Below are 12,747 nucleotides of genomic sequence, written 5' to 3' on the forward strand. Positions count from 1 at the left end.
AAATAATAAAACCTAAAAAAAAAATAAATAAAAATAAATAAATAACAAACAGCTAAAAACAAATGAAAGTTTTTCAGATCCTTTCGATATTCTAAAAAAAAAAAAAAAAATAAATAAATAAACAAACAACATAACTGTACGAATTCGACAATAATAATAATAAAAAAAACAAAAACAGTAATTTGGTTGCGTACTTATGCATAACTCGTATATTTTAACACGGACCCGCTATCAACTGTGCCACGAAAATGGCTTTGAAGTAATGTCTTGTTTTTATCCTATTTAAAGCAAACAATAACGCGTTAATGAAATCAGGTCAATTCATTACGTTGTTTTAATCTCTCTCTCTCTCTCTCTCTCTCTGTTTCTCTCTCTCTCTGCCGATACGATGATTTAATCTCTCTCACCGTCTGTCTGTCTGTCTCTCTGTTTGTCTCTCCCTCTCTGTAGGGTTTACTATTTTCGGCTAAGTTTTCTAGACTTTAACGAAGTTAATAATTAAATCTAAACTTTATGTGGGTACATAGATCGTGATTTAAACTGCAGAGGCTGAAACGCTCCCCTCCTAACGGAATGTATTTTTGTAAAATCGATTTTTTTAGCGAGTTTAGAATTGTGGGACAAAAAGAAAAGGGGATAAACAACAACAAATAGTCAGTAAATAATTGTTAACAAAGGAAGTAAAGAAACTCAGTCCGTGTATTTAAAAAAAAAGAAAAAAGTCCAATAAAACGCAAAGTTGAAAAAATGTAAATACCCCCCTCCCCCCCCCAAAAAAAACAAAGCAAACTGTTGGATTACGATAGTTGGTGGCTAGAATGTAATGATATGTATTTATCGGTAATAGAGGAGGACAGTAAGTTGGCGTAGTGTTAGTTAATTAAAATAGAATATTTTCATTCCAATAATCCATGAATAGGGAAATGGCTCATGTCAGCCAAAAAAAATGTGAGGAACAAGTATGGGGAGACGTTAGTCTTTTTCGTATAAGAACATAAGATAAATGCTATCTAAAATAGTGAATAGATCAGTTACGTTGGAAGGGATCTAAATTCAAGTCTACTGTGTCTATGGATACGTGGTGTAAGTGGGTGACGGTGGGAGTACTTGACGAATAGAGGGAAAATGGGAACTACTTCCTCTGTAGGTTATGACAATGATGATGATGATGATGTCGCTCCTAGGATTAAATGTAATGTTTTAATATTACGAATTAATGGGGTTGAAATGCGGTTCAATAGTTAAATAAGGTAATGGCTAATAGTGTAAACATAATAAATTTGTATGTGCAATCCTTTGTTGTAAACCTACCGTATTTTGGTCCAGAGGGGGAAAACTGCGCCTCTTTTATTATAATTAGGGATTAAGTAGAATAATTTGCCCGGTGAACTAATTCACAAATAAATAAATAAATAAATAATCAGGATATTGTAGTTTATTGAATTTTGTCTGTGTTTGTTTTGAATATAACGTCAGCTGATATTAGGGCTTGACGATGAATGATAGCCAGATATTTTACCTCTTATCTTAAGTTCTAGTGGCATGGTTCTAAAGCCAAAAGTAATCGCAGAAAACAGCAACCTTCTCTGCAAAACAAATAAAAAATTAAAACAACATAGAGAATATAACTCCTGTAGCATGCATATATATATATATATATATATATATATATATATATATATATATATATATATATATATATATATATATAATTTTTTCATAAGTTTGATTTCGGTTTCGATTCAAGCTGATGCACCCAAGTCATATGGATATATTTTTCATTTTTTAAATCGCAACTTTATAATACATAAAAATAGATAGTACATTATCTGTATCACAATATATACGAAATCTGTAAGAATTCAAATATTATATTTAAACGTACTTTACGACCGGGCTACGCTGGGCGTCCCTGCTAGCTTAGATAAATCCTTTTGCAGTTTTAAAAAAGAGCGATATCAGAGTGTCTCCATTTACACTGAACATTTACAGAATGCGAACATCAATATATTGCATATGAATGAGTCCCCGATGGAATTTTCACGGGTCTCACTAGTACCAATAATTGTTGGAGCATTGAAACAGCTCCAAAGAACATGAATAAAAACTAAGAAAAATCGGAATCAAATGGAAGTTATAAATGCTAATCAGTCATATAGAGACTGCAATAGAAATGAAACAAAAAGATAGCAGAACCTCACATGAAACTGGGAGGGCTGAAGTAACAAGACTGTAAGGTAACAACACACGCGCACGCGCGTACACACATTTAGTGTCAGCATAGACTAGAGTCACACCAAATAGTCATGAAGGATCAAGGAGGATGGAAAGACTGAAAAGAGAAAGCACTAACCAAACTTCCACTGGATGAGTGTTAAGAGGACTGGGACCTTGGGGGAGATTTGATGCCACCCAAAGCCAATGGGCGCTGCCAGCGAGAAGTCAATGGTAAGTGATGATGATGATGATGATGATGATGATGATGATGATGACAATAATAGTAGTAGGGGATCATATGCAAAATCATAAGCAGTTGTTATCGAAAGAAGCGGAGAGCAATGGGAATCTTGGGAGACTTGTTATTACTTGGACTCAAAGAAACACTAAAGTGTCATTGAGCGATCGCTTATGATAACCTGTGTGAGAACAAGTCAGTTGTTGTTGTTGAAAATGATGATGATGATGATGATGATGATGACGGCAACAGTAGTAGTAGTAGTAGGTTTTAAACTTTGGAGATAAAACAAGAACGCAGTGACCTAACTTTCTCAAAATAAACTATCAAATTGGGTCTCCAGTTTTTATGTTTACGTTTGCGAAACTCGTGACGTGCCATTTCGCCCTTCTACTTTTTGCGTTGGTAAAAGAAGCCTCGGCTTCAGGTCGGTTTCGTATGATTGCTTGCTCACAGTGACCTTTTGCTTTTCTTATCTTATAATTGTCTCTCTCAATGTTCTTTTTTTTTTTTTTATTTCAACCAAATTTTCATTTCTGACATTTGAGAAAAAACCGTAAAATGTTTTCTTCTGATAATCGTGAGACTAGATTAATGATTAAGAAATTGTTAGCTACAAAGTACAGTAGGCATATATTTTTTAATTAATTAATTAATTAATTAATTAATTTATTTACGATATATCGCTTTTGTGCTTTAGGTATTTCCAAAACAATGTGAAAAATAATACGCATGATTCCGTGACGTCAGATTTGTGTTAACTATACAAACTATGGAAAAGCAGAAGCGACTTAATGATTTTTAAAACCGTTGTTTATTTTCTTCAAACTGCAATTCATAATTAATCTTTGTTATAATTTTGTTAGGTTTTAAGATTTACACAGTTTAATGATTAATAATATTATAAACATTTGTGTATTAAATATGAAATACGGTTTTACTGAATGTTCACAAGTAGGAGTTGTGAGACATCGGCAAGTGTTATTGACTGGTTGGACGGCCGCGTCCCTTGTCGAGACGAAGAGGTTCATTTCACAGTCAGATTTCGGAGCGGTTTTCTTTATCTGTGTTGGTTAATAGAAATTCTTGTGTGCGGGGCGTTTGCTCAGTTGGTAGAGTGCTTGCCTCGCATGCAAGAGGCTCGGGTTTCGAATCCTGAGCTCGGATGTGTCTAACTGATGAGCCCAAATGAGGGCGAAACTCGAGTCTTGGACTTCCGGTTCGTTGACTGTCATGGCTCTTGTGAGCTGCGACGTTGTTTGGCTGTGGAATTTAATATATATATATATATACTATTTATTTCTTTGGCGCTTGTTTATTTTATTATTACTATATTATTATTATTATATTATTACTCACTTATGTGTAATGTCGATATTAGTATAAATTCCAAAATTTAGGAAAAATGATCTGGGAGATGTTTTGCTAGAAGCATGTTAAATCTATATATCAATAAAAGTGAACGTGTCTGTGTACATTTTCCTTCGCAATTACTCAAAATTTGATATACATGGTACTGAGATTTGGGGAAATCTATGCGACCGCTTTTCGGCTAGAAATTTAGCTGTTACGGAGTCAACGTTCAACGATTTGACCTTTGAGAACTCTACCAAACTCCTCCCACAATTTGGGGTCTAAACACTTGAAATTTTAGATATAGGTTCCTTGGACATGGATCTAACTTAATAACTTGATTTGATCCCAAAACAATAAATTTTAAGGGGTCATAATAGGGGTCAAAGTTTTAAAAAATTGACCGTTTTTTTTTTTTTGCTCAGCATACACCTTCAAATACTCTTGGCATGGCCGAGCACCCATGCTAGTATACTTATAAAAGTGAACGTGTCTGTGTATCTGTGTACATTTCCCTACGCAATAACTCTGTCAATTTTTAGTCTACAGACTCGAAATTTGATATAGGGTACTGAGATTTGGGAAAATCTATGCGATCGGTTTCCGGCAGAAATTTGGCTGTTACGTTTTTTTTTTCTCAGCATACACCTCCAAACACCCGGACAATGCCGGGCACCCATGCTAGTAATTATATATATATATATATATATATATATATATATATATATATATATATATATAAAATCAACCTCAATGACGTTCCCAGATATCATAATAAAAGGTAGTAGACCCTTTATTTAAACCATTCTAAGTCACAAGTTATCCCCCTTGAATTTATCCCCCATCCTGAATTGGTCGTGTAACTCTTACCCATGCAAAAAAAAAAAAAAAAAAAAAACTCGATAATTCGAAAACTTCTACTTTCACGTGTAATTACTTTTTGGAAATTTAAAAAATTGATCCTATTTTTAACATGATTCGTAAGCACATAATACTATTTCCACCTGAAATGTGTTGGTTTAAAACATCACATACTACACAAGCATCAATACCTCTTAATCATACCAATAACCCTAGATCTAAGTGATATTCCTACCTCTAAAAAACAAACTTCCTCGATTCTAAGGAAAAGCACATCTCTCCCCTCCCAAAATTTTGGTTAACTGCCCCCAAAATTGGTTACCTTTGCTCCTAAAAATCTTTTTAATAATATACAAAAACTTCGGCCTTGTCTTGATACTGTCTCCTTTTGTTATAAGACCTTCTCTGACGATGTCCAAATCAGATATGAAAACCATCCGGTATGGGCCAATGTATATTTTAAAAATGTTGCCGTAAAACTTTTTTAATTTTATGATTCGATGAAAGAACTTCTTAGATTTTTATAAAATTCGGCACGTTTCCAACAATCGGGAATGGTGTTGGTCTCGGGGGCAAATTATGTTTTTTATTTCGGTTTATCAGAAGTCATCGCACGAGATACATAACTACAACTCCGATGAAGAGATTAAATTTGTTCTCGTTTAAAAGGTTGTAGCAGAAACTAATGGAACTTTTTTCTTTTAACGAATCAATGCCTCTCCCCCCCCTGTTCTATTTGGCCACATATTGACCAATCAGGGGTACGGCGCATTGATCCTTCCTATTCCCTAAGGAAACAGGCCAGCATCCGGTTTGAAGAATAACAAATCGTCCTTACTGAGAGAGACACCAAACGGAACGGACCCTCTTTTCTTCGCTCTCTCTCTCTCTCTCTCTCTCTCTCTCTACCTCGGTGTTATTTCTACCGGTATCGACGATTCAACTGGAATAACTACCACGATAGCATCAGGTAGCCGGAGTCCAGCTTTTGACAAGGAACATATCACATTCTCCTTAATAAACCTTTTCTGTGTGACCTTTTTTGAAGTTGTTGTATTCGTCATTTCAGAAGCTTGTATGGAATTTATTTTCTTAGTTTGTGTCCTAAAAGCATTAAAACCTTAAAAGGTTTTTAGTTGTCGATTGATCCATGTTTTTTGTTGTTTTTGTTTTGTTTTAGTTGTAAACATTCACTTTTACGATTTTGTGATTGCAAAATATTGTCAATAAAAAGTCTGTGCTTGATCGTAGCGAGGTGGCAGCCGACGCGAACTGTGTTCTCGGCTAATCTGTCAAGATTAATGTCACAACATCCGTGGCTTTGTCGACGTTATCTACACTTAGGAACACTGACCGGTTTCGCGTTACCTCTCCCGTAAGGACTTCATTAAAACTAAAACTGATGACAACGCATGAATAAAGTAAAAAGTCAACGCTTTCTACAATTCGGGTTTATTGACAATTACGTTATCAACTCTCTAGTCTCTCTAGTCTCACCCGTTTTTTACACAAAAACGCCTTCGAGACAATAAATTTAAATGATGAATTCTACTTTTTTCGGGCATTTCTTTATGACGTGAAATCTGGCGATAGGTGTAGAGACCAGTGGTCTTCAACCTTTTTTTTTACTCATGGACCCCTTTTCCCTTCTTTTTATCTTGGATGACTCGTTCATAACTATTGGTCATAAGACAATCTACTATTTTTTTTTCACTAATATAAATTTTGAGGTTTTAATAATCAAAGAAATATATAATTAAGCTTTATTTTTAAATGAAAACTAATTTGATGCAAATAAAGTATTCGACAACAATGATAATAAGTAATAATAATTCTGTGGACCCCCAGAAATATTCCGTGGACCCCGGTTAAGAACCCCTGCTTTAAACAATGGATGATAAGGCAAATAATCTCAGTAATATTTTGATCACCGCAATAACATACACCACTGGATTTAATCCAGAATTGCTCAAATATTTGCAAAATCAACATAAATTCTCTGCCATCAGTGGGCTGTATTTGGCCAGAGTTTGGACTTCATAGTTGGAGATTTTGCTACAAGTGCACATCTCTTGCAAGATTCTATTATGGCGGCTTTGTCTTTGTCCATGTTTGGCCAGTATACATAACCGTGCATGCGGCTTTTTGTATGGTTCTTCCCCAGATATCCCATGTGAAAATCCTTTAGGATTTTTCTCTAAAGCAGTGGTTCTCAACCTTTTTTTACTCATGCCTCCTTTCCCTTCTTTTTATCTTGGTGGACCCCTTCATAACTATTGGCCATAAGACAATCTTCTCTTTTTCACTCATATAAATTTTGAGATTTTAATAATCAAAGAAATATTATATAATTAAGCTTTATTTTTTAATGAAAACTAATTTAATGCAAATAAATATTCTAAAACAACTATAATAATTATGATAATAATGATAAATTTTGTTATGTTTAGCCTGTGGACCCCGAGAAAAATCCCATTGACCCCTAAGGTCCATGTGAACCCGGGATGAGAACACCTGGTGTAGACGAAAATATTTTGTCCAAGAACGTATTATTTTCATTGGCTAATTGTAGATTAACTCAGAGCTAATATTACCTCCAATATATATATATATATATATATATATATATATATATATATATATATATATATATATATATATATATATATATATAATGGGTTAAGAAATTCCAACGAAAGGAAGATGTATATTTAAATAAAGGGGTAGTCATTAACAATGTGTATTTTTAACATTATTTTATTATTCCGTGTCTTGGTTTTTCATTGAGAATTATGTTTGGATCATTGTAATAATGTTTTTAAATTATTGAAATCGTTTTTACGCGTTTCAGACGTTCTGTGAAGCGTCCTCGTCAGAAATTATTTTCAAATGTGTTGGAGATGTAAAAATGGCATTTTCGTAGTTCATTTGAAGTGTTTCCAAGGGGTGGATGGGTGTAAGTGTCTACTATTCATTGGAATGTTCAATTTTTATTACTCTTTTATTGGGCTTGTCGAGGCCGCTGACCTTGGCTGTGGTCACTCCTGTGTTGTGTTTCTCTCTCTCGCTCTCTCTTTCTGCTTGTGTTTTTTCTTTTCCTTTAGGGTAGGGTAGGCTAGGGTGTGTGTGTGTGTGTGTGTGTGTGTGTTTTCTTTGGTTTGAGAATGTGTGTACCGTTTTATAGTATTATGAGGTTATTTACTTCCCTAGGAAGGTGACTGTGATCCAAGGTCGTTACTAATGTGTATGTGTGAGGAGGGGGGGGGGAACCAGCTCTTCTGAAATAAGAGTAGGGGTGCTTTCATTCTATTTTGATATTTATTTTTTGGATTCTTGGATTTTAGTATTGTGATTTTTCGTTTCAGTCTTTTCGGGTATTCTTTATATTATGTTTGTTTAGATAGAGGGGTGTATTTAAAAATATGTATAGGGTATTTTTTTAAAAGTTTCTATTTATTTGTCTCCCCATGTGGGTATGGCCAGACCCAGGATCGGTTCCTAGTGTGGGGGAGATCTTGTTCCCCAGAGGGGAGGGGCCAATTGGAGGGGTATAGGTATGGGAGGGGTGTAATAGAAGGGATGATAGTTGTCTCAGTCATGAGGGGTTTCTCCTCCACTGACTGATGAGGGAGCGAGGTGTTGGAACAGATATTATACTATGGTTCTAGGTGTTTCCTAGTGTTGTTGGTTTCGAGGTTAAGTAGGGTTGGTATTGTTCAGTGTGTTGTATTAGAGATAGGGGTGTTATGTCTGTGTGTGGTTGTATGCGCGCGCGCGTGTGTGTGTGTGTTTTAATATGTCGGTTCTGATTTATGTGTAGGTGTGTATATGTATATGGATGTGCATGTGAGTGTGCCTTGCATTTCGTGTTTTTGTGCGTTGATATTAGGCTCTGTTCAGTTCAGGAGTGAATCTGGTGATAAAGTTTTTTTCCTGTGTAAGTAAATAAAAATAATTGTCTGTTTGGAAGATTGGCATTATTTTGAAGCTGTTTCCACTGCAGGTGTGTACGTCTTTTTAAACATAGAGGTGTCTGTTATCTGCAATTTTGATGTTGCTCTTATGTAAGGCCACTCTATTGCTGAAATTTTTGGTGGCGCCTATGTAGCATTTGTTGCATGTTGTGCATCTTAGTGCATATACTACATTTCTGGAGGTGCAATTTAGATCCTTTTTTATTTTGAATGTTTGTGCTGGGTTTTTGAATCTGCATGTGTTACCTTCTATTATTATGTCACATACTCCACATCGCGGTTTGTTGCATTTTGTAACCCCTTTTGTAGTGTGCGGAACGAGTTTTTAGGAAGTTAGAATGTGTTTTAAGTTTTTGGGTTGGCGTTTGCTTTTTATTATTTTTGTTGTTATAAATATGTTGTTTAGTTTGTCGTTCTGATTGAGGAGGATAAGGTTTTTTGTTATCTGTGTGAATAGTTCTGGGTTGTTTGTGTTGTGTAGAGACGTATGCTAAAATTTGTTCTTTGTTGTGTTTTTAGGGGATTCTTAGTTGATCTATTGGAATTTTCTCAGCCAGTTCAATACCTTTCTGTATTAGTGGTAGTGGATATCCTCTTTTCCGCAGTGTTATTTTAGTTCTTTCAGTCTAGTTGAACGGAGGTGTCTGTCTGTTACTATGATGCAGACTCTATGTGCTAGGGAGTAGGGTATTGCTTTTAGACAGTTTTTAGGGTGGGGCTTTTGAAGTGGAGTTATTGTTGAGTGTCTGTGGGTTTGTGGTAGATGTCTGTGATTATGTTGTTGTTTTTGATTGTTACTAGGATGTCTAGGAAAGGTAGTTCTGTGGGGGTTGTTCTAGTGTGAAGTTTATTTTTGGGTGTAGATTTTGTAGCAAAGTGTGGAGTTCTTTGATATCCCCTCATGTGGTCATCCAGAGGATAAAGCAGTCGTCTAGGTATCTTTTCCAAGATTTTATAAAGAGTGTTTTTATATTGTGCCCGTACTTTTGCTCTATCCTTTCATAAAGGGTCTCTTCTAGGAAGGCGAGTGTAAGGGTGGCATATGTCAGTGCCATTTTAGTGCCCATTGCTGTGCCTAGTATTTGGATGTAGTTGTCTTTATTGAATTGGAAGGAGTTGTTATTGAGGATTATGTCGATGCTATCAATCACGAATTGTTTATTGAATCTGGGGTGTAAAATCTGTATGTTTGTCAATCCAATATGCGATAGCTTCTTTTCCTAGGTTGTATGGGATATTGCTATATAGGCTGCTAACATCGAATGTGGCTAGTATTGTCCCATCGTCTACTGTTTGTGGTAGGGAGCTAAGGAAGTGTGTGTCATCTCTTACAAAACTTCTGACTAGATTGGTGAAGTGCTGTAATAGTATATCTATTAGGTTGCTAGGTCTGCTTGTTGGGCATGATGGTCCTGCTATTATGGGTCTGAATGTGAGGTAGTTTAGGTTTGGGGTGCTTATGTACTCCGACTTTTGTATGTTAATGGCATGTCTTACCTGGTTAGATTTGTGTATTTTGGGTAGCCCATATAATATGTTTGTTTTTGTTGTGAAGTTTGTAAGGAAGTCTTTTTCTTTTTTAGTTAATGTACTATTGTATGTTGTGCAGAGTTTTGTTATTTTAGATATGGTTGTGTCGTCTATGTTATATATATATATAATTTATAAAATATATATATGATGTATGCATATATATATATGATGTATGCACATATATATATATGATGTATGCATATATGTATATATATATGATGTATGCATATATATATGGTGTATGTATATATATATATATATATATGATGTATGCATATATGTATGCATATATATATATGATGTATGCATATATATATATGATGTATGCATATATATATATGATGTATGCATATATATATATATATGATGTATGCATATATATATATGATGTATGCATATATATATATATATATATATATATATGATGCATGCATATATATATATGATGTATGCATATATATATGATGTATGCATATATATATATGATGTATGCATATATATATGATGTATGCATATATATATATGATGTATGCATATATATATATGTATAGATGTACGCATATATATATGTATATATATATATATGATGTATGCATATATATATATATATATATATATATATATATGATGTATGCATATATATATATGATGTATGCATATATATATATGATGTATGCATATATGATGTATGCATATATATATGATGTATGCATATATATATATATATATATATATATATATATATATATATATATATATATATATATGATGTATGCATATATACAGGGTGGGCCAAAATAAGGGTGCTATTTTTAAAATTCATAAATTCATGTAAGTTTTAAGAAGATTTTTTCGGCAAAAATTTGTTTTGTTTATTTCAAATAAAATCTCGGAAAGGTCAGTCTACACACACATAAAGTTTGGTGAGTTTAACTTTTATTTTGTGAAAGTTATTCAAATTTAAAGATAGGACCCTTATTTTGGCCCACCCTAATACCAGACCTCGAGCTTTTAATAAAGTACATGCATATATCGGCGCTACTTCAACATTAATTAAGAAAAGAATATAAAACCACATTTCTTCTTTTAACAACCATACTTCTAATAATAACCAAGGAACTTCTCTAACCACTTTAATTAAAAAACTTAACTCTAACAATACTCCCTTCTCAATCAAATGGATTATTATAAAAAAAAGTTAAGTCTTATACTCCAGGCTCTAAGTCATGTCGCCTCTGCACAACCTAAGCAATAAATATAATTACTTCCCCTCAAAGTAACAATATAATAAATTCTAAAAATTAACTGATCTCTTTCTGTAAATATGTCCAAATTTAATTATGGCAATTCTTAAATTACATAGTTATTACTTTTACCTTTCAGATAGATATATAATTTTTCTTTAACTTTATCGTTTTTTTCCCCATACTTTTCTTAATACTTTATAACTTAATAATCCTTTATTTTAATTCTTTATTTCTTCTTTGCTTGGCCGGTTTTTTATCTGCAATTTCTGTTTTAGTCTTTAAATATTCCTATCTATCAATCGACCCATATCTTGTATGTATATTTTATTTTATTTTATATTTTATTTTTTATTATTTATTTATTTATTTTCTTTTTATTATTTATTTTCTTTTTTATTTCTTAATTAATTAATTTATTTATTTTCCATTTAGTGTCTTTTAACAACACTTGCTGACATTTACTTAAGCAATAACCTGTACATTTCAGTTGACCTATATTATCTTGCCCTATATATTTTTTCGCGCCTTTAACATTTCCTTTCTGGGTCATTTTGATACTTGTTTTTCTATTTTCTATTTAATTCTATCAACATTTAATTTTTTTTCCTCTTCTTCTTCTTCCCTGATCTTTCTTATTTATATTTATGTCTCGGCAACAGTGTGCAAGAATATCTTATTTTTATTTTATTAATATTATTGGAATTTTTCCGCTTTTCTCTTGTACATATTTGTGAATATGGATTATTTAGGACCATCTTCCAATTACGGAATTTCCTTGGATTTTACTTGCGCAAATCGAAAATTCATTTAACTTTCTTGAAGTTATATTTTTGGATTTTACCGTCATTGGTCTTTCACCGGACAATCCATTCACGTGTAATCACCTTTTTATTCACAATATTTCCTCTGCTTCACTTTTTGTTATCAAGTAAGACTTTGACAAAATTGTTGTTTTACCAAATACTTTTGTATGCAAAATCTGATCCCGCATTTTGCTAATTCCTACCCTCTGATGAGAAGGACAGTCTTTCTTCCAAACTCCGCGGATTAAGGACTATCCACTTATCAAGTGTTTCCTTTTCAGATTAAATATGTTTTTAACTCTTTTTCAAAGTGTTTTTTAACAAGCTTTATTAACTGTTTGCTCGTATATATATATATATATATATATATATATATATATATATATATATATATACACGTATTATATATATATATATTATATATAATATATATAAATACGTATTATATATATATTATATATTATATATATTATATATATATAATATACATTATATATATTATATATATATTATATATATAT

Source organism: Euprymna scolopes, chromosome 32 (genome assembly GCF_053919585.1).
Source record: "Euprymna scolopes isolate OS-2025 chromosome 32, ASM5391958v1, whole genome shotgun sequence".
NCBI classification, from domain to species: domain Eukaryota; kingdom Metazoa; phylum Mollusca; class Cephalopoda; order Sepiida; family Sepiolidae; genus Euprymna; species Euprymna scolopes.